The sequence below is a fragment of the Grus americana genome, unplaced genomic scaffold, assembly GCF_028858705.1.
Source record: "Grus americana isolate bGruAme1 unplaced genomic scaffold, bGruAme1.mat H_53, whole genome shotgun sequence".
Classification (NCBI taxonomy): Eukaryota; Metazoa; Chordata; class Aves; order Gruiformes; family Gruidae; genus Grus; species Grus americana.
In genome coordinates this window covers 1-20200 of record NW_026561375.1, presented here as the reverse complement: position 1 = coordinate 20200, position 20200 = coordinate 1, and the positions used below count along the sequence as shown (strand labels likewise).

The 20200-nt window shown below is 60.1% G+C and overlaps 3 long non-coding RNA genes across 3 annotated transcripts; all 3 read left to right on the top strand.

Annotated features, from left to right (window-relative positions):
• On the top strand, nt 1-5737 carry LOC129200333 (uncharacterized). Its single transcript, XR_008574861.1, has 3 exons — nt 1-514; nt 1914-1989; nt 5550-5737. It is a non-coding gene; the product is annotated as an uncharacterized LOC129200333 (long non-coding RNA).
• Nucleotides 5738-7650: 1913 nt separating this feature from the next.
• Nucleotides 7651-10454, top strand: LOC129200334 (uncharacterized). The gene is made up of 3 exons (XR_008574862.1): nt 7651-7804; nt 8849-8998; nt 10397-10454. It is a non-coding gene; the product is annotated as an uncharacterized LOC129200334 (long non-coding RNA).
• Nucleotides 10455-14254: 3800 nt separating this feature from the next.
• Nucleotides 14255-19839, top strand: LOC129200331 (uncharacterized). Its single transcript, XR_008574859.1, has 5 exons — nt 14255-14365; nt 15905-16073; nt 17115-17264; nt 18669-18750; nt 19707-19839. It is a non-coding gene; the product is annotated as an uncharacterized LOC129200331 (long non-coding RNA).
• The last annotated feature ends 361 nt before the right edge of the window (nt 19840-20200 follow it).

The window sequence follows — 20200 nt, the reverse complement described above, 5'->3', positions numbered from 1 at the left end:
TTTGAAGGAGGCAGTCCCTAAGGCAACGCGATCTAAAACGTGGAAGTTTTTTTTTCTATTTTTAATAGTTTCTTACGGATAGGAGGCTCGTGTGAGCGTTTAGCCTGTCCTGTCCTTAATTCTGAACCCACTGGCTGGTGCAGAAGGACGGTCGTGTGACAAAAACAGCATGAAATTTGTCCCTGTGCCGGCTGCGTCCCGTGGTAAAGGAGTACATCTGTTATTCCTGCGTGAAAGATGTTTGATGAGCGTACCGCATCGTCAGAGCTGCTCTTGGTCTGCCTGCAAGCCGTGGGTTATGATTTAGAAATACGTTCGCCTACCGTTCCTTAACTGTGTGGTTTTGGTTTTTATTTTTTCAAAGAAAGGGTGGCTTTTTCGTCGATCTCTTTGTGAGAGTATCAAATCAGGCGGCGGTAAATACGTAGAAGCAACTAGGCGTACTACGGCGTGTACCGGACAGCGTTGGCGTGCCGCTCTGCTAGCAGCGGAGAGCCAGATGAGGATGCCCGTGGTAAGTACTCGTTCTGCCTCCGGCTGAACGGAAAGATTCTCATGTGGAGGGTTCCTGGGCTTGTCTGTGTGATTAGCATTACTTTTTTTTTTTTTTTTTTTTTTTTAATATGAAACAGGGTCAGATAATTGTTGATGAGTGGGACTTTGCGTACTCCTTTAGGTAGTTTTTCGTACTGAACCTTAGATCGGTTACAAAACTTAATCTTTGTGCAGTTTACACGTTTTGTAGCAACTACAAAGACATTTATCCTGTAGGTAAGCTGAAAATAAAAATGCGGTTTCTCACCTGATTTTTCTTTCGGAGGAACGCTCGCCCCCAGCGGCTGGTTTTTTTTGCTAGTGTTGTCGGGGGGAAGGAACGGCGGCGCTTGCCTGGTTTCTTCCCCTAGCCAGGGACCTGAAACTTTGTTTTCCTCAGCTGTTTCACTAGAAATTTACAAGTGTCGGTGGTCAACAGTGGCAGAGAATTGGGTGGCGTTTTCAATTTCAAAGGGAAGGAACGTGTTGATGTTAATTCTGTTACCAAAAGCGAAGTACCAGCTGCTTCCTCTTTCTAGATCTTCTCTCCTTTCGCCGTCCTCCCCGAGGGGTAACGTGGCCACGCCGTATACCTTTTCTGCTCTGGTACCGTTCGTTTGATACGCAGGAGCGCTGTGAAATAAATAGAAGGGCTACGGACAGACATCTGCCATCGTTGCGGCTGCCTTAAATCGTGTATTTGTCCCTTTAGCCCGTCATTTCCTTTCCGCTCAGTTGAGTTACGTGCAGCGTTAGGTTCCAGTCGAGAGCGGTGCCGCCGAACAACGCTCTGGGAGCGTGCGCGGAGGAGGGCGACCGAGATGGCGAGAGGTCTCCGAGGCAAGACTTAGGGGAGCGGCTGAGGTCACTTGGTTTGTTCAGCTTGGAGAAGGGAAGGCCGAGGGGTGACCTCATCGCAGTCTACACCTTCCTCGAGGGGGACGGCGGAGGGGGAGGCGCTGACCTCCGCTCTCTCCGGTGACCGGCACTAGGACCCGAGGAAACGGGACGAAGCTGCGTCAGGGCAAGTTCAGACCGGACGTTGGGAAAAGGCTTTTCACTGAGAGGGCGGTCGGTCAGTCACGGAACAGGCTCCCCAGGGAAGCGGTCGCAGCCACCGAGCCTGTCAGGAGTTCAAGGAGCGTCTGAACGATGCTCTTAGTCGCACGGTTTAGTTTTAGGTAGTCCCGCGTGGAGCGGGGGCTTGGTCTCGGCGATCCGTATGGGTCCCTTCCAACTTGAGATACTCTATGATTCTGTGAAATCTTCTGGGTTAGAAACGACCTTATTGTAATAGAGAATTCGCTGAACGTGGCTTTGTGCAAGGACTGTCGTTTTATAATATCTTTTTTTTTTTTCTTCCCCCCCCCCCCCCCCAGATATGAGAAAAGCTCTGTCCAGAGATATGGAGACGAAATCAGTTGTACCTCACCCTGTGACACCGGAAGACATTGAGTAACTGTAAGCTGTGATGCTCAGTGAAATTACTAAGAGCGTTAAGTTTCCCGTGCCTTTGCTTTCACTCTCCCATTCTCTTGTCTTGCGGCACGTCGCATTTTTTGAGGCCGTGGAAGCGACACCGGGAGCGATGGGTTGTCAGAACCAGGTCCTCCTGCCCGTCGCTGGTTTTGCTTACCTTCGCCGTCTCTGTGTACCAGCCTGCGTCTCTCTCTCTCTGTTCCTCAATCCCTGTCCTCTCTTCTCTGTTCTGCTTTGTTTCGCTGCGTATGTCCCGTTCCCTGTCCCACCTTTATCCTTCCTTCCTTCTTCCTCGCCTTTTTCTTTGTCCTTTTGTCCTGCTCCCCGACCCTGTTTCTCGCTCCATCTGACCGTCCTTTTCCTGGCACCTTTGTGTCTCTGCTCCTTGCCCCCGTCTTTCTCTCCCCTCTGCCCAGTCCTCGTCTCCCTCTTTTGTCTCTCTGTCCCTCTGTCCTCCTTCTGCCTCTGCCCCTCTGTCCTGCTCCCTGCCCCTCTTGTTCTCACTCTGCCCCAGCGTCCCGCTCCCCGGTCCTCTTTCCCTCTGTTGCTCTCTCCTTTTATCTCTCCTTCTCCCTGCTCCCCAGCCCGGTTCTCTCACGCTCCCGCTTCCTTTTTTTATTCTCTGTTGCTCTGTCCTGCTCCCCGTGCCGCTGTCCCTCGCCGTACCTCTCGGTCCGGCTCCCTGCCCTTATTCTCTTTTCCTCCCTCGCCGTGGCGCTGCCCGCCCAGGGTCGTTTCTGCCTCTCTGTCCCGCTCCCCGTCCTGGTTTGTCGGTCGCCGTCCCGCTGCCTCTCTTCCTGCCGCTTCTTCCTCCCTCTCTGTCAGGCTCCCTGTCCCCGTCCTTCACTCGCCGTCCCTTTCCTTGCCTCGTGCTTTCTCGCTCGCCGCCGCCGCCCCCCCCATCCAGCTGGCTGCCCCTTTTCTCCTCTCTTCTAGCGTCCTGCAGCTGGCTCCTCGGTTTTGGCGGCAGCCTGCACATAGCAGCCCAGCTCTCCAGCAGCCTGACGGACCGACCGTGTGTCTGTTCCACGCCGGACTGGCGAGCGTGGCTCCGGGTAGGACAGCCGAGGTGCCCCAGGGCCGGGCCCCGAGCCCCGGTGCGGAGTCTCTCCCGGAACCGGCTCTGTGTGTGACTGAATAAACGCTTGCGGTCTCTTTTGCCGTGCCGGCTGCGTTGGCGCTTCCTTTGCGGGGGGGGGGCGAGGGGCCGTGATGGAGGGCAGGGGAGGAGGTGTGTGTGGGGGTATTAACGTATTCAACAAGGTCACATTGCTCGCATCCTCGGGATCCAAAAGTGATGCTTCTTGGCTCCGCCCCTGACCCATGCCAAACTCCGCCCCCCCCGCAAACTCCGCCCCCGACGCACGCCAAGCCCCGCCCCTCACGCAAACTCCGCCCAAAAACCCCGGCCAAACTCCGCCCCCACGCCAACTCAACTCCGCCCCCCACGCAAACTCCGCCCCCCACGCCAACTCCGCCCCCACGCAAACTCCGCCCCCTCACGCAAACTCCGCCCCCTCACACCAAACTCCTGCCCCTGGCAAGCCAAGCCCCGCCCCCACGCAAACTCCGCCCCACGCAAACTCCGCCCCGATCACGCCAAGCCCCTCACGCCTCCGCCACGCCAACACGCAAACTCCGCCCCCACACAAACTCCGCCCCGATCAGCCAAGCCCCACCACAAACTCCGCCCCTCACGCAAACTCCGCCCCGACTCACGCCAAGCCCCGCCCCTCACGCAAACTCCGCCCCTCACGCACGCCAAGCCCCGCCCCTCACGCAAACTCCGCCCCCGCACGCAAACTCCGCCCCGACGCACGCCAAGCCCCGCCCCTCACGCAAACCCCGCCCCGCCCACCAAGCCCCGCCCCTCACGCAAACTCCGCCCCCGGCGCAAACTCCGCCCCGACGCAAGCCAAGCCCCGACGCAAACCCCGCCCACGCAAACCCGCCCCTCACGCAAACTCCGCCCCTCACGCAAACTCCGCCCCCGACGCACGCCAAGCCCCGCCCCTCACGCAAACTCCGCCCCTCACGCAAACTCCGCCCCCGACGCACGCCAAGCCCCGCCCCCGACGCAAACTCCGCCCTCACTCAAACTCCGCCCCGACGCAAGCCAAGCCCCGCCCCTCACGCAAACTCCGCCCCTCACGCAAACCCGCCCCCGACGCCCCCCGCCCCTGACGCCTCCCCCGACGCAAGCCCCGCCCCTCACGCAAACTCCGCCCCCGACGCACGCCAAGCCCCGCCCCTCACGCAAACTCCGCCCCCGACGCAAACTCCGCCCGCGACGCACGCCAAGCCCCGCCCCTCACGCAAACTCCGCCCCCGACGCACGCCACGCCCCGCCCCTCACGCATCGCACAGCGCATGCTCGCTCGGTGCTGCCGCCTAGTGACCAAATTTCGGTACTGCAGCGGCAGCGCCGCGCATGCGCAGTGCAGCGCCACGCCCCCTCCCCGGAACCGGCTGCCGGCCGCCGGGGTGCAGGGGCTGCTGTGAGCCGAGGGAGGAGCGGAGGCGTCGCCGGGCGGCGGCTGCACGGAGGGAGAAGGTGAGCGGGGCAGCGGGACGGACCGGCGGGTCCCGGGGAAAGCCCCGAGGAGGGCGGCGGCAGCGGTGCCGCCTCCGAGGAGAGGCGGGGGGCGGGGGGGCGGCGGGGTCCGTGTCACAGAGGGGAGGGGGGCTGCCCGGAGCCGTGCGGCGGGTGGGGGGGGTGCGCGCCGTGTCGGAACCGGGCGGGGAGACCGTCCGGAGCCGCGCGGCGGGGGCTGCCCGGAGCCGGCGGGCGTCCGCGCGTGTCGGAGGTGGCTGAGGGGAGGCGGGGGGGGGGGGGCGCCAGCCCGGAGCCGCGCTGCGGAGCTCGGGGCTGCCGTCGCGGCTCGGCGGGGCTTTCGGGTGAGTCGGCTTTGGGGTGAGGGCACGGGACGGTGTCCCCGCAGGGTCAGGAAGCGTGGAAGGCTGCCTCCCGCGGCACGCCGGCAGTTGCAGTCTTGGGGCACGCGGCTGCTGGTCGGCCATATTGGCTCCCCGGAGCACGCCGGGAAGTGTAGTCTTACGGCACTCTAATGGCTGCCACGCGGCGCTTGCCAGTGCGTGCCGGGAGGCGTCGTTTTCGCGGACGGGGCTGCCGGACAGCCCGACTTGCTCTCGCAGGAGCGCGAGGTTGGGGTTTTTTTGCCGGTTTCGAGTGGTTTTCTGCAGGCTTCCAGCCGCTCCCGAGCAGCGGTGCGGCCGTGCTACGAGAGCGCGCGCGCGGCGAGGCGTTGCCCGGTGTCCCGAGACGAGCGCTACCGGTCGGACTCTCCGGAAGCCTGTCCGGCAGCCCCAGGCCGCCCCCGAGCCCTGGCGTGAAGGCGGCAAGCTGGCCCTCGCCTGTGCCGCTTTCTTCCTGAACAGGGGTGCTGGCGGCGGCGGCAGCGGCAGCAGCGCGGGAAAGAGCGGCGTCTCCGGAAGCCCCTGCAGAAGGAGGAGGGTCTCCGGCCAGGGCCGACCTCCGGTAGTAACGGCCACTGCTTTTTCTTTCCCTCTCCCAGGCCGCGCTGAGGACGTGGTTGCCCGTCCCTCCCTTGGGGATGCCGTCGACTGCACCCGCCTCGCCTGTGCCTGGCCTGGCTCGCCTCGTGGCGTGGGGGCGAAAAGGGACAGGCGGCGGAGCGCTTACCGGCCGTGGACAGCAGCTGCCCTAAGGGAAGCTGGAATGGCCAGAGAAAGGTGAAGAAGAAGAAGAAGAGATGGAAGGCTCTCCGGCCGGCAGCTGCCTCCCGCTGCAGGCAAGAGAGCGCCTGCCTCGCCGGGTGAGGAAAGATCCCTCGTTGCGCTCCGCGGCAGGTCAGGCTGCCGACGGGCACCGCAGGGTCGCCACGCGTAATCCAAAGCACGGTGCGGCCGCGTACCGAGGGAGGCAGGGAGGCAGGCTACTCATCTAGGCAGACTCGTCTCCTCGGAGCTGTAAGACACCCGTGTATTCTCTTAGGCGGAGGACAGCCGAGCGACCGGAGTGACAGCAAAGGAAAGGCGGAGAGCAGGAGAAAGAAGCGTCTGCGCTGGCAAGCTCTCCCGGCAGCGCCGAGAGCCAGAGCTGCGGTGAGTCCTGGGCCCGCGGGGCCCCATCGCCTCTCCTCTGCGTCGCGGGCCCTCCTCTGCCCCCCTCGCTTTCCCACCCCGCTGTGGGGTTTTTTGGTTTGCTTTCTGCTCCCCGCTATGTTCTTTTTCCATCTCGCTCTGACGGGCTGCCTGTCCCCACCTTTTTTAGGTCCTCGCTCTCTCTGCCCCGTAGCCCGTGGCTATTGTTTCCTTCTCTCTCTCCCTGTCTCTCTGTCCGGCCCCCAGCCACTGTTTCTGCATTCCTCCCCCTCGGTCCTGTAGCCTGTCGGTATTTCTGCCATCTCTGGCTCTCTCTGTGCGGCTCCTCGTTCCTGTTGTTCGAGGTCTTCCTTCTCGGCTCCGTAGCGAGTCGTCGTGAGTCTCTCTCTTTCTCCGTCCCTCTTGAGCCTCTTCCCTGCCCCTCGTTTTGAAGGCCCGCCTCTCTGTCCCGGCACCCGTCGCTATGGTTCCTTTTTTCGGTCTGGCTCCGTCTCGCTCCCCGTCCCTGTTTTTCTAAAGTCTCCCCTCTCTGCCTCCTAGCCCGTCGGTACCTTTTTCTTTCCCCGTCGCGGTTCGTCTGGCTCCCTGTCCCTCTTTCTTTCTTCCTTCCTTCCTTCCTCCCTGTCTGCCCCGCAGCCCGTCCCTTCGTTCCTTTCTCCTTCCCTCTCTGTCCCTCTCCCGGTCCCCGGCATTAAACTCTGCTTCTCTGCCCGGTAGCTCGCCACCGTCTTACCTTTCCCCGTCTTTCTCTCTGTCCAGCTCCCTCTCTCGAATCTTCAATTCCTCCCTGTCGCTGCAGAAGCCTGTCGGGACTTTTTCCCCTGCCCGGCTTGCCTCTCCCTGTCTCGCGATTCCTCCCTCTCTGCCCTCTTAGCCGCGACCGTTTTTATATTCTCCGTCTCTCCCTCGGTCCGCCTCGAGATCCCGATTGTTTTTTAAAGCGACCGAATCGTCGAGGTTGGCAGAGACCTTTACGATTATCGGGTGGAACCGCGAACCTGGCGCTGGCAAGTCCCCCTCTGCCCCGCAGCCCGTCCCTTCCCTTCCGACGGCCTCTTTCTCCACCTCCCTCTGTCCGGCTCCCGGCCCCTCTTTTCCACTTCCGCCCTCTGTACCCTGTGGCTTTCCCCCTCTTCTTTCTCTCTCTGTCTCTGTTTGAGGAGGAGCAGCTGCCGCCCCAGCGTTCGCACCCCGTTCACGGTGTCGCGCGCACGCTTCTTCTCGGGCGCGCTTCCTCCTCCTCCTCCTCGGGCTCGACCCGAGGCTTCCGGCAGCAGTCTCCGGGTGTCGGATTTTGTAAAATAATTAACGTAACTGAAAGGTGCAGCAGCGGGATCGGCCCGGGCGGGGTGCCTCCAAAGAGAGGGACCCCGAACAAAGAAATCCCGGGGCCGTTCCACACTTGGGTCCCGGACACCCGCCCCTCGCGCGCTGTCCGCGCGTCCCTTAGTCCCGCGGTGACTTTTGGTCTGGGGTCTTCTACCGTCGTCTCGGATTCTTCTTCTGTATAGCTGTGGGCGGTGCGTTATTCCACAGGTGCTGCTGCGCCGATGCTCCGTACGTTCGCAGTAACGGGTAGAGCGGAAGGCTCCGTGGCCAGGGAAGAGCGGCACGGACACGTTCCTGCTCGCTCCGTTGCACCGGAATTTCGACGGCTGGGTTCGGCCGCTAAATTGATGGCGCTACCGGAAGAAATTTCAGAAAAGTGAGTACTGTGCTTGTCTTTAATCTTTTAAAGTAATTTTTCTACGGGCGCCCGGTCCGTGGCTTAGATATTTGGTTTGCGGCGAAACAGACCCGGAACGTGGCTCCAAGTAGCGTTCCGATTCGCTGAAATTCCCCGTAGTCAGAGAGCAAGAATGGTGAATGTTGCTTGGCGGTTTGAAATCTCAGGCTTTCTCTGAAAGCTGACCTGCCAGAATGAGCCGAAAGCAGGCCGAACGCCAATAGGGATGCCGCAGAAAAGGTCCTCTTCTTGACAGGAGAAGAGCTTGGCGAAACGTCAGCGCCGTTTCCCGTAGGGCCTCCGACGTACCGGTTCGGCAAGCGTGGGCTTTGTGCGATTCCCTCGGGGACGATGGCGAACAAACCTTGTACGGCAGAGAGCATCTTAGCTTACTTTCCATCTCCTGCTCGGTTACTTGCAGAATATTTAATTTGGCGTCGCACGGACCCAGAGGGACGGGTCCCCAACTCATGCTGGTAGGGCAACCCCAGTACCAGCCGGTAAAATCGGAAAAGAGTGCGACGTTTTGAAACGTTTGCCTTGCGAGGAGAAGGGCCGTCTCTCGTTAGGCAACTGAATTCTGCGACCGATTTCCACGCCTCACGCGCGTGCGTGCGCGCACACGCGCCCCCCCACCCCCCCCCCCCCAACAGGCAGGCTTTGAAGGAGGCAGTCCCTAAGGCAACGCGATCTAAAACGTGGAAGTTTTTTTTTCTATTTTTAATAGTTTCTTACGGATAGGAGGCTCGTGTGAGCGTTTAGCCTGTCCTGTCCTTAATTCTGAACCCACTGGCTGGTGCAGAAGGACGGTCGTGTGACAAAAACAGCATGAAATTTGTCCCTGTGCCGGCTGCGTCCCGTGGTAAAGGAGTACATCTGTTATTCCTGCGTGAAAGATGTTTGATGAGCGTACCGCATCGTCAGAGCTGCTCTTGGTCTGCCTGCAAGCCGTGGGTTATGATTTAGAAATACGTTCGCCTACCGTTCCTTAACTGTGTTGTTTTGGTTTTTATTTTTTCAAAGAAAGGGTGGCTTTTTCGTCGATCTCTTTGTGAGAGTATCAAATCAGGCGGCGGTAAATACGTAGAAGCAACTAGGCGTACTACGGCGTGTACCGGACAGCGTTGGCGTGCCGCTCTGCTAGCAGCGGAGAGCCAGATGAGGATGCCCGTGGTAAGTACTCGTTCTGCCTCCGGCTGAACGGAAAGATTCTCATGTTGAGGGTTCCTGGGCTTGTCTGTGTGATTAGCATTACTTTTTTTTTTTTTTTTTTTTTTTTAATATGAAACAGGGTCAGATAATTGTTGATGAGTGGGACTTTGCGTACTCCTTTAGGTAGTTTTTCGTACTGAACCTTAGATCGGTTACAAAACTTAATCTTTGTGCAGTTTACACGTTTTGTAGCAACTACAAAGACATTTATCCTGTAGGTAAGCTGAAAATAAAAATGCGGTTTCTCACCTGATTTTTCTTTCGGAGGAACGCTCGCCCCCAGCGGCTGGTTTTTTTTGCTAGTGTTGTCGGGGGGAAGGAACGGCGGCGCTTGCCTGGTTTCTTCCCCTAGCCAGGGACCTGAAACTTTGTTTTCCTCAGCTGTTTCACTAGAAATTTACAAGTGTCGGTGGTCAACAGTGGCAGAGAATTGGGTGGCGTTTTCAATTTCAAAGGGAAGGAACGTGTTGATGTTAATTCTGTTACCAAAAGCGAAGTACCAGCTGCTTCCTCTTTCTAGATCTTCTCTCCTTTCGCCGTCCTCCCCGAGGGGTAACGTGGCCACGCCGTATACCTTTTCTGCTCTGGTACCGTTCGTTTGATACGCAGGAGCGCTGTGAAATAAATAGAAGGGCTACGGACAGACATCTGCCATCGTTGCGGCTGCCTTAAATCGTGTATTTGTCCCTTTAGCCCGTCATTTCCTTTCCGCTCAGTTGAGTTACGTGCAGCGTTAGGTTCCAGTCGAGAGCGGTGCCGCCGAACAACGCTCTGGGAGCGTGCGCGGAGGAGGGCGACCGAGATGGCGAGAGGTCTCCGAGGCAAGACTTAGGGGGAGCGGCTGAGGTCACTTGGTTTGTTCAGCTTGGAGAAGGGAAGGCCGAGGGGTGACCTCATCGCAGTCTACACCTTCCTCGAGGGGGACGGCGGAGGGGGAGGCGCTGACCTCCGCTCTCTCCGGTGACCGGCACTAGGACCCGAGGAAACGGGACGAAGCTGCGTCAGGGCAAGTTCAGACCGGACGTTGGGAAAAGGCTTTTCACTGAGAGGGCGGTCGGTCAGTCACGGAACAGGCTCCCCAGGGAAGCGGTCGCAGCCACCGAGCCTGTCAGGAGTTCAAGGAGCGTCTGAACGATGCTCTTAGTCGCACGGTTTAGTTTTAGGTAGTCCCGCGTGGAGCGGGGGCTTGGTCTCGGTGATCCGTATGGGTCCCTTCCAACTTGAGATACTCTATGATTCTGTGAAATCTTCTGGGTTAGAAACGACCTTATTGTAATAGAGAATTCGCTGAACGTGGCTTTGTGCAAGGACTGTCGTCTTAGAATATCTTTTTTTTTTTTCTTCCCCCCCCCCCCCCAGATATGAGAAAAGCTCTGTCCAGAGATATGGAGACGAAATCAGTTTTACCTCACCCTGTGACACCGGAAGACATTGAGTAACTGTAAGCTGTGATGCTCAGTGAAATTACTAAGAGCGTTAAGTTTCCCGTGCCTTTGCTTTCACTCTCCCATTCTCTTGTCTTGCGGCACGTCGCATTTTTTGAGGCCGTGGAAGCGACACCGGGAGCGATGGGTTGTCAGAACCAGGTCCTCCTGCCCGTCGCTGGTTTTGCTTACCTTCGCCGTCTCTGTGTACCAGCCTGCATCTCTCTCTCTGTTCCTCAATCCCTGTCCTCTCTTCTCTGTTCTGCTTTGTTTCGCTGCGTATGTCCCGTTCCCTGTCCCACCTTTATCCTTCCTTCCTTCTTCCTCGCCTTTTTCTTTGTCCTTTTGTCCTGCTCCCCGACCCTGTTTCTCGCTCCATCTGACCGTCCTTTTCCTGGCACCTTGGTGTCTCTGCTCCTTGCCCCCGTCTTTCTCTCCCCTCTGCCCAGTCCTCGTCTCCCTCTTTTGTCTCTCTGTCCCTCTGTCCTCCTTCTGCCTCTGCCCCTCTGTCCTGCTCCCTGCCCCTCTTGTTCTCACTCTGCCCCAGCGTCCCGCTCCCCGGTCCTCTTTCCCTCTGTTGCTCTCTCCTTTTATCTCTCCTTCTCCCTGCTCCGCAGCCCGGTTCTCTCACGCTCCCGCTTCCTTTTTTTATTCTCTGTTGCTCTGTCCTGCTCCCCGTGCCGCTGTCCCTCGCCGTACCTCTCGGTCCGGCTCCCTGCCCTTATTCTCTTTTCCTCCCTCGCCGTGGCGCTGCCCGCCCAGGGTCGTTTCTGCCTCTCTGTCCCGCTCCCCGTCCTGGTTTGTCGGTCGCCGTCCCGCTGCCTCTCTTCCTGCCGCTTCTTCCTCCCTCTCTGTCAGGCTCCCTGTCCCCGTCCTTCACTCGCCGTCCCTTTCCTTGCCTCGTGCTTTCTCGCTCGCCGCCGCCGCCGCCCCCCCCATCCAGCTGGCTGCCCCTTTTCTCCTCTCTTCTAGCGTCCTGCAGCCGGCTCCTCGGTTTTGGCGGCAGCCTGCACATAGCAGCCCAGCTCTCCAGCAGCCTGACGGACCGACCGTGTGTCTGTTCCACGCCGGACTGGCGAGCGTGGCCCGGGTAGGACAGCCGAGGTGCCCCAGGGCCGGGCCCCGAGCCCCGGTGCGGAGTCTCTCCCGGGACCGGCTCTGTGTGTGACTGAATAAACGCTTGCGGTCTCTTTTGCCGTGCCGGCTGCGTTGGCGCTTCCTTTGCGGGGGGGGGGGGCGGGGCCGTGATGGAGGGCAGGGGAGGAGGTGTGTGTGGGGGTATTAACGTATTCAACAAGGTCACATTGCTCGCATCCTCGGGATCCAAAAGTGATGCTTCTTGGCTCCGCCCCTGACCCATGCCAAACGCCGCCCCCCCCAAAACGCAAACGCCGCCCCCACGCACGCCAAACGCCGCCCCCCACGCCAAACGCCGCCCCCCACGCCAACTCCGCCCCCCACGCAAACTCCGCCCAAACGACTCACAACCAAGCCCGCCCCCATGCAAACTCCGCCCCCCACTCGCCAACCCCGCCCCCCCACACAAACTCACTCCGCCCCCCACGCAAACTCCGCCCGATGCACCAAGCCCCGCCCCTCACGCAAACTCCGCCTGACGCACGCCAAGCCCCTCACGCAAACTCCGCCCCCACACCAAACCCGCCCCCCGACTCAGCCAAGCCACCACCCCCCACAAAAACTCCGCCCCCACGCAAACTCCGCCCCCCACTCACATCCAAGCCCCGCCCCTCACGCAAACTCCGCCCCACACGCAAACTCCGCCCCTCACGCCAACCCCGCCCCCACGCAAACTCCGCCCCACACGCAAACTCCGCCCCCGACGCACGGCCAAACCCCGCCCCTCACGCAAACTCCGCCCCGGTGCAAACTCCGCCCCGACGCAAGCCAAGCCCCCGCCCCCTCACGCAAACTCCGCCCCTCACGCAAACTCCGCCCCGACGCAAACTCCGCCCCTCACGCAAACTCCGCCCCCGACGCAAACCCCGCCCCTCACGCAAACTCCGCCCCTCACGCAAACTCCGCCCCTCACGCAAACTCCGCCCCTGACGCAAACTCCGCCCCCGACGCAAACTCCGCCCCCGACGCACGCAAACTCCGCCCCTTACGCAAACTCCGCCCCTCACGCAAACCCCGCCCCACACGCACGCAGCACACAGCGCATGCTCGCTCGGTGCTGCCGCCTAGGGACCAAATTTCGGTACTGCAGCGGCAGCGCCGCGCATGCGCAGTGCAGCGCCACGCCCCCTCCCCGGAACCGGCTGCCGGCAGCCGGTGTGCAGGGCTGCTGTGAGCCGAGGGAGGAGCGGAGGCGTCGCCGGGCTGCGGCTGCACGGAGGGAGAAGGTGAGCGGGGCAGCGGGACGGACCGGCGGGTCCCGGGGAAAGCCCCGAGGAGGGCGGCGGCAGCGGTGCCGCCTCCGAGGAGAGGCGGGGGGCGGGGGGGCGGCGGGGTCCGTGTCACAGAGGGGAGGGGGCTGCCCGGAGCCGTGCGGCGGGTGGGGGGGTGCGCGCCGTGTCGGAACCGGGCGGGGAGACCGTCCGGAGCCGCGCGGCGGGGGCTGCCCGGAGCCGGCGGGCGTCCGCGCCTTTCGGAGGTGGCTGAGGAGGAGGCGGGGGGGGGGGGCGCCAGCCCGGAGCCGCGCTGCGGAGCTCGGGGCTGCCGTCGCGGCTCGGCGGGGCTTTCGGGTGAGTCGGCTTTGGGGTGAGGGCACGGGACGGTGTCCCCGCAGGGTCAGGAAGCGTGGAAGGCTGCCTCCCGCGGCACGCCGGGAGTTGCAGTCTTGGGGCACGCGGCTGCTGGTCGGCCATATTGGCTCCCCGGAGCACGCCGGGAAGTGTAGTCTTACGGCACTCTAATGGCTGCCACGCGGCGCTTGCCAGTGCGTGCCGGGAGGCGTGTTTTCGCGGACGTGGCTGCCGGACAGCCCGACTTGCTCTCGCAGGAGCGCGAGGTTGGGGTTTTTTTGCCGGTTTCGAGTGGTTTTCTGCAGGCTTCCAGCCACTCCCGAGCAGCGGTGCGGCCGTGCTACGAGAGCGCGCGCGCGCGGTGAGGCGTTGCCCGGTGTCCCGAGACGAGCGCTACCGGTCGGACTCTCCGGAAGCCTGTCCGGCAGCCCCAGGCCGCCCCCGAGCCCTGGCGTGAAGGCGGCAAGCTGGCCCTCGCCTGTGCCGCTTTCTTCCTGAACGGGGGTGCTGGCGGCGGCGGCAGCGGCAGCAGCGCAGGGAAAGAGCGGCGTCTCCGGAAGCCCCTGCAGAAGGAGGAGGGTCTCCGGCCAGGGCCGACCTCCGGTAGTAACGGCCACTGCTTTTTCTTTCCCTCTCCCAGGCCGCGCTGAGGACGTGGTTGCCCGTCCCTCCCTTGGGGATGCCGTCGACTGCACCCGCCTCGCCTGTGCCTGGCCTGGCTCGCCTCGTGGCGTGGGGGCGAAAAGGGACAGGCGGCGGAGCGCTTACCGGCCGTGGACAGGAGCTGCCCTAAGGGAAGCTGGAATGGCCAGAGAAAGGTGAAGAAGAAGAAGAAGAAGAGAGATGGAAGGCTCTCCGGCCGGCAGCTGCCTCCCGCTGCAGGCAAGAGAGCGCCTGCCTCGCCGCGTGAGGAAAGATCCCTCGTTGCGCTCCGCGGCAGGTCAGGCTGCCGACGGGCACCGCAGGGTCGCCACGCGTAATCCAAAGCACGGTGCGGCCGCGTACCGAGGGAGGGAGGCAGGGAGGCAGGCTACTCATCTAGGCAGACTCGTCTCCTCGGAGCTGTAAGACACCCGTGTATTCTCTTAGGCGGAGGACAGCCGAGCGACCGGAGTGACAGCAAAGGAAAGGCGGAGAGCAGGAGAAAGAAGCGTCTGCGCTGGCAAGCTCTCCCGGCAGCGCCGAGAGCCAGAGCTGCGGTGAGTCCTGGGCCCGCGGGGCCCCATCGCCTCTCCTCTGCGTCGCGGGCCCTCCTCTGCCCCCCTCGCTTTCCCACCCCGCTGTGGGGTTTTTTGGTTTGCTTTCTGCTCCCCGCTATGTTCTTTTTCCATCTCGCTCTGACGGGCTGCCTGTCCCCACCTTTTTTAGGTCCTCGCTCTCTCTGCCCCGTAGCCCGTGGCTATTGTTTCCTTCTCTCTCTCCCTGTCTCTCTGTCCGGCCCCCAGCCACTGTTTCTGCATTCCTCCCCCTCGGTCCTGTAGCCCGTCGGTATTTCTGCCTCTCTCTGGCTCTCTCTGTGCGGCTCCTCGTTCCTGTTGTTCGAGGTCTTCCTTCTCGGCTCCGTAGCGAGTCGTCGTGAGTCTCTCTCTTTCTCCGTCCCTCTTGAGCCTCTTCCCTGCCCCTCGTTTTGAAGGCCCGCCTCTCTGTCCCGGCACCCGTCGCTATGGTTCCTTTTTTCGGTCTGGCTCCGTCTCGCTCCCCGTCCCTGTTTTTCTAAAGTCTCCCCTCTCTGCCTCCTAGCCCGTCGGTACCTTTTTCTTTCCCCGTCGCGGTTCGTCTGGCTCCCTGTCCCTCTTTCTTTCTTCCTTCCTTCCTTCCTCCCTGTCTGCCCCGCAGCCCGTCCCTTCGTTCCTTTCTCCTTCCCTCTCTGTCCCTCTCCCGGTCCCCGGCTTTAAACTCTGCTTCTCTGCCCGGTAGCTCGCCACCGTCTTACCTTTCCCCGTCTCTCTCTCTGTCCAGCTCCCTCTCTCGAATCTTCAATTCCTCCCTGTCGCTGCAGAAGCCTGTCGGGACTTTTTCCCCTGCCCGGCTTGCCTCTCCCTGTCTCGCGATTCCTCCCTCTCTGCCCTCTTAGCCGCGACCGTTTTTATATTTCTCCGTCTCTCCCTCGGTCCGCCTCGAGATCCCGATTGTTTTTTAAAGCGACCGAATCGTCGAGGTTGGCAGAGACCTTTACGATTATCGGGTGGAACCGCAAACCTGGCGCTGGCAAGTCCCCCTCTGCCCCGCAGCCCGTCCCTTCCCTTCCGACGGCCTCTTTCTCCACCTCCCTCTGTCCGGCTCCCGGCCCCTCTTTTCCACTTCCGCCCTCTGTACCCTGTGGCTTTCCCCCTCTTCTTTCTCTCTCTGTCTCTGTTTGAGGAGGAGCAGCTGCCGCCCCAGCGTTCGCACCCCGTTCACGGTGTCGCGCGCACGCTTCTTCTCTCGGCGCGCTTCCTCCTCCTCCTCCTCCGGGCTCGACCCGAGGCTTCCGGCAGCAGTCTCCGGGTGTCGGATTTTGTAAAATAATTAACGTAACTGAAAGGTGCAGCAGCGGGATCGGCCCGGGCGGGCGCCTCCAAAGAGAGGGACCCCGAACAAAGAAATCCCGGGGCCGTTCCACGCTTGGGTCCCGGACACCCGCCCCTCGCGCGCTGTCCGCGCGTCCCTTAGTCCCGCGGTGACTTTTGGTCTGGGGTCTTCTACCGTCGTCTCGGATTCTTCTTCTGTATAGCTGTGGGCGGTGCGTTATTCCACAGGTGCTGCTGCGCCGATGCTCCGTACGTTCGCAGTAACGGGTAGAGCGGAAGGCTCCGTGGCCAGGGAAGAGCGGCACGGACACGTTCCTGCTCGCTCCGTTGCACCGGAATTTCGACGGCTGGGTTCGGCCGCTAAATTGATGGCGCTACCGGAAGAAATTTCAGAAAAGTGAGTACTGTGCTTGTCTTTAATCTTTTAAAGTAATTTTTCTACGGGCGCCCGGTCCGTGGCTTAGATATTTGGTTTGCGGCGAAACAGACCCGGAACGTGGCTCCAAGTAGCGTTCCGATTCGCTGAAATTCCCCGTAGTCAGAGAGCAAGAATGGTGAATGTTGCTTGGCGGTTTGAAATCTCAGGCTTTCTCTGAAAGCTGACCTGCCAGAATGAGCCGAAAGCAGACCGAACGCCAATAGGGATGCCGCAGAAAAGGTCCTCTTCTTGACAGGAGAAGAGCTTGGCGAAACGTCAGCGCCGTTTCCCGTAGGGCCTCCGACGTACCGGTTCGGCAAGCGTGGGCTTTGTGCGATTCCCTCGGGGACGATGGCGAACAAACGTTGTACGGCAGAGAGTATCTTAGCTTACTTTCCATCTCCTGCTCGGTTACTTGCAGAATATTTAATTTGGCGTCGCACGGACCCAGAGGGACGGGTCCCCAACTCATGCTGGTAGGGCAACCCCAGTACCAGCCGGTAAAATCGGAAAAGAGTACGACGTTTTGAAACGTTTGCCTTGCGAGGAGAAGGGCCGTCTCTCGTTAGGCAACTGAATTCTGCGACCGATTTCCACGCCTCACGCGCGTGCGTGCGCGCACACGCGCCCCCCCACCCCCCCCCCAACAGGCAGGCTTTGAAGGAGGCAGTCCCTAAGGCAACGCGATCTAAAACGTGGAAGTTTTTTTTTCTATTTTTAATAGTTTCTTACGGATAGGAGGCTCGTGTGAGCATTTAGCCTGTCCTGTCCTTAATTCTGAACCCACTGGCTGGTGCAGAAGGACGGTCGTGTGACAAAAACAGCATGAAATTTGTCCCTGTGCCGGCTGCGTCCCGTGGTAAAGGAGTACATCTGTTATTCCTGCGTGAAAGATGTTTGATGAGCGTACCGCATCGTCAGAGCTGCTCTTGGTCTGCCTGCAAGCCGTGGGTTATGATTTAGAAATACGTTCGCCTACCGTTCCTTAACTGTGTGGTTTTGGTTTTTATTTTTTCAAAGAAAGGGTGGCTTTTTCGTCGATCTCTTTGTGAGAGTATCAAATCAGGCGGCGGTAAATACGTAGAAGCAACTAGGCGTACTACGGCGTGTACCGGACAGCGTTGGCGTGCCGCTCTGCTAGCAGCGGAGAGCCAGATGAGGATGCCCGTGGTAAGTACTCGTTCTGCCTCCGGCTGAACGGAAAGATTCTCATGTTGAGGGTTCCTGGGCTTGTCTGTGTGATTAGCATTACTTTTTTTTTTTTTTTTTTTTTTTTATATTAAACAGGGTCAGATAAGTGTTGATGAGTGGGACTTTGCGTACTCCTTTAGGTAGTTTTTCGTACTGAACCTTAGATCGGTTACAAAAATTAATATTTGTGCAGTTTACACGTTTTGTAGCAACTACAAAGACATTTATCCTGTAGGTAAGCTGAAAATAAAAATGCGGTTTCTCACCTGATTTTTCTTTCGGAGGAACGCTCGCCCCCAGCGGCTGGTTTTTTTTGCTAGTGTTGTCGGGGGGAAGGAACGGCGGCGCTTGCCTGGTTTCTTCCCCTAGCCAGGGACCTGAAACTTTGTTTTCCTCAGCTGTTTCACTAGAAATTTACAAGTGTCGGTGGTCAACAGTGGCAGAGAATTGGGTGGCGTTTTCAATTTCAAAGGGAAGGAACGTGTTGATGTTAATTCTGTTACCAAAAGCGAAGTACCAGCTGCTTCCTCTTTCTAGATCTTCTCTCCTTTCGCCGTCCTCCCCCGAGGGTAACGTGGCCACGCCGTATACCTTTTCTGCTGCTCTGGTACCGTTCGTTTGGTACGCAGGAGCGCTGTGAAATAAATAGAAGGGCTACGGACAGACATCTGCCATCGTTGCGGCTGCCTTAAATCGTGTATTTGTCCCTTTAGCCCGTCATTTCCTTTCCGCTCAGTTGAGTTACGTGCAGCGTTAGGTTCCAGTCGAGAGCGGTGCCGCCGAACAACGCTCTCTGAGCGTGCGCGGAGGAGGGCGGCCGAGATGGCGAGAGGTCTCCGAGGCGAGACTTAGGGGAGCGGCTGAGGTCACTTGGTTTGTTCAGCTTGGAGAAGGGAAGGCCGAGGGGTGACCTCATCGCAGTCTACACCTTCCTCGAGGGGGACGGCGGAGGGGGAGGCGCTGACCTCCGCTCTCTCCGGTGACCGGCACTAGGACCCGAGGAAACGGGACGAAGCTGCGTCAGGGCAAGTTCAGACCGGACGTTGGGAAAAGGCTTTTCACTGAGAGGGCGGTCGGCTCAGTCACGGAACAGGCTCCCCAGGGAAGCGGTCGCAGCCACCGAGCCTGTCAGGAGTTCAAGGAGCGTCTGAACGATGCTCTTAGTCGCACGGTTTAGTTTTAGGTAGTCCCGCGTGGAGCGGGGGCTTGGTCTCGGCGATCCGTATGGGTCCCTTCCAACTTGAGATACTCTATGATTCTGTGAAATCTTCTGGGTTAGAAACGACCTTATTGTAATAGAGAATTCGCTGAACGTGGCTTTGTGCAAGGACTGTCGTCTTAGAATATCTCTTTTTTTTTTTTCTTCCCCCCCCCCCCCCCCAGATATGAGAAAAGCTCTGTCCAGAGATATGGAGACGAAATCAGTTGTACCTCACCCTGTGACACCGGAAGACATTGAGTAACTGTAAGCTGTGATGCTCAGTGAAATTACTAAGAGCGTTAAGTTTCCCGTGCCTTTGCTTTCACTCTCCCATTCTCTTGTCTTGCGGCACGTCGCATTTTTGAGGCCGTGGAAGCGACACCGGGAGCGATGGGTTGTCAGAACCAGGTCCTCCTGCCTGTCGCTGGTTTTGCTTACCTTCGCCGTCTCTGTGTACCAGCCTGCATCTCTCTCTCTGTTCCTCAATCCCTGTCCTCTCTTCTCTGTTCTGCTTTGTTTCGCTGCGTATGTCCCGTTCCCTGTCCCACCTTTATCCTTCCTTCCTTCTTCCTCGCCTTTTTCTTTGTCCTTTTGTCCTGCTCCCCGACCCTGTTTCTCGCTCCATCTGACCGTCCTTTTCCTGGCACCTTTGTGTCTCTGCTCCTTGCCCCCGTCTTTCTCTCCCCTCTGCCCAGTCCTCGTCTCCCATTTTGTCTCTCTGTCTCTTGTCCCTCTGTCCTTCTGCCTCTGCCCCTCTGTCCTGCTCCCTGCCCCTCTTTTTCTCACTCTGCCCCAGCGTCCCGCTCCCCGGTCCTCTTTCCCTCTGTTGCTCTCTCCTTTTATCTCTCCTTCTCCCTGCTCCCCAGCCCGGTTCTCTCACGCTCCCGCTTCCTTTTTTTATTCTCTGTTGCTCTGTCCTGCTCCCCGTGCCGCTGTCCCTCGCCGTACCTCTCGGTCCGGCTCCCTGCCCTTATTCTCTTTTCCTCCCTCGCCGTGGCGCTGCCCGCCCAGGGTCGTTTCTGCCTCTCTGTCCCGCTCCCCGTCCTGGTTTGTCGGTCGCCGTCCCGCTGCCTCTCTTCCTGCCGCTTCTTCCTGCCACTCTGTCAGGCTCCCTGTCCCCGTCCTTCACTCGCCGTCCCTTTCCTTGCCTCGTGCTTTCTCGCTCGCCGCCGCCGCCCCCCCCCCATCCAGCTGGCTGCCCCTTTTCTCCTCTCTTCTAGCGTCCTGCAGCTGGCTCCTCGGTTTTGGCGGCAGCCTGCACGTAGCAGCCCAGCTCTCCAGCAGCCTGACGGACCGACCGTGTGTCTGTTCCACGCCGGACTGGCGAGCGTGGCTCTGGGTAGGACAGCCGAGGTGCCCCCCGGGCCGAGCCCCCCGTGCGGAGTCTCTCCCGGAACCGGCTCTGTGTGTGACTGAATAAACGCTTGCGGTCTCTTTTGCCGTGCCGGCTGCGTTGGCGCTTCCTTTGCGGGGGGGGGGCGAGGGGCCGTGATGGAGGGCAGGGGAGGAGGTGTGTGTGGGGGTATTAACGTATTCAACAAGGTCACATTGCTCGCATCCTCGGGATCCAAAAGTGATGCTTCTTGGCTCCGCCCCTGACCCACGCCAAACGCCGCCCCTGACCCAAACGCCAAACGCCGCCCCCCCACGCCAAACGCCGCCCCGACCCACGCCAACGCCGCCCCCCCACGCCAAACGCCGCCCCCCACGCAAA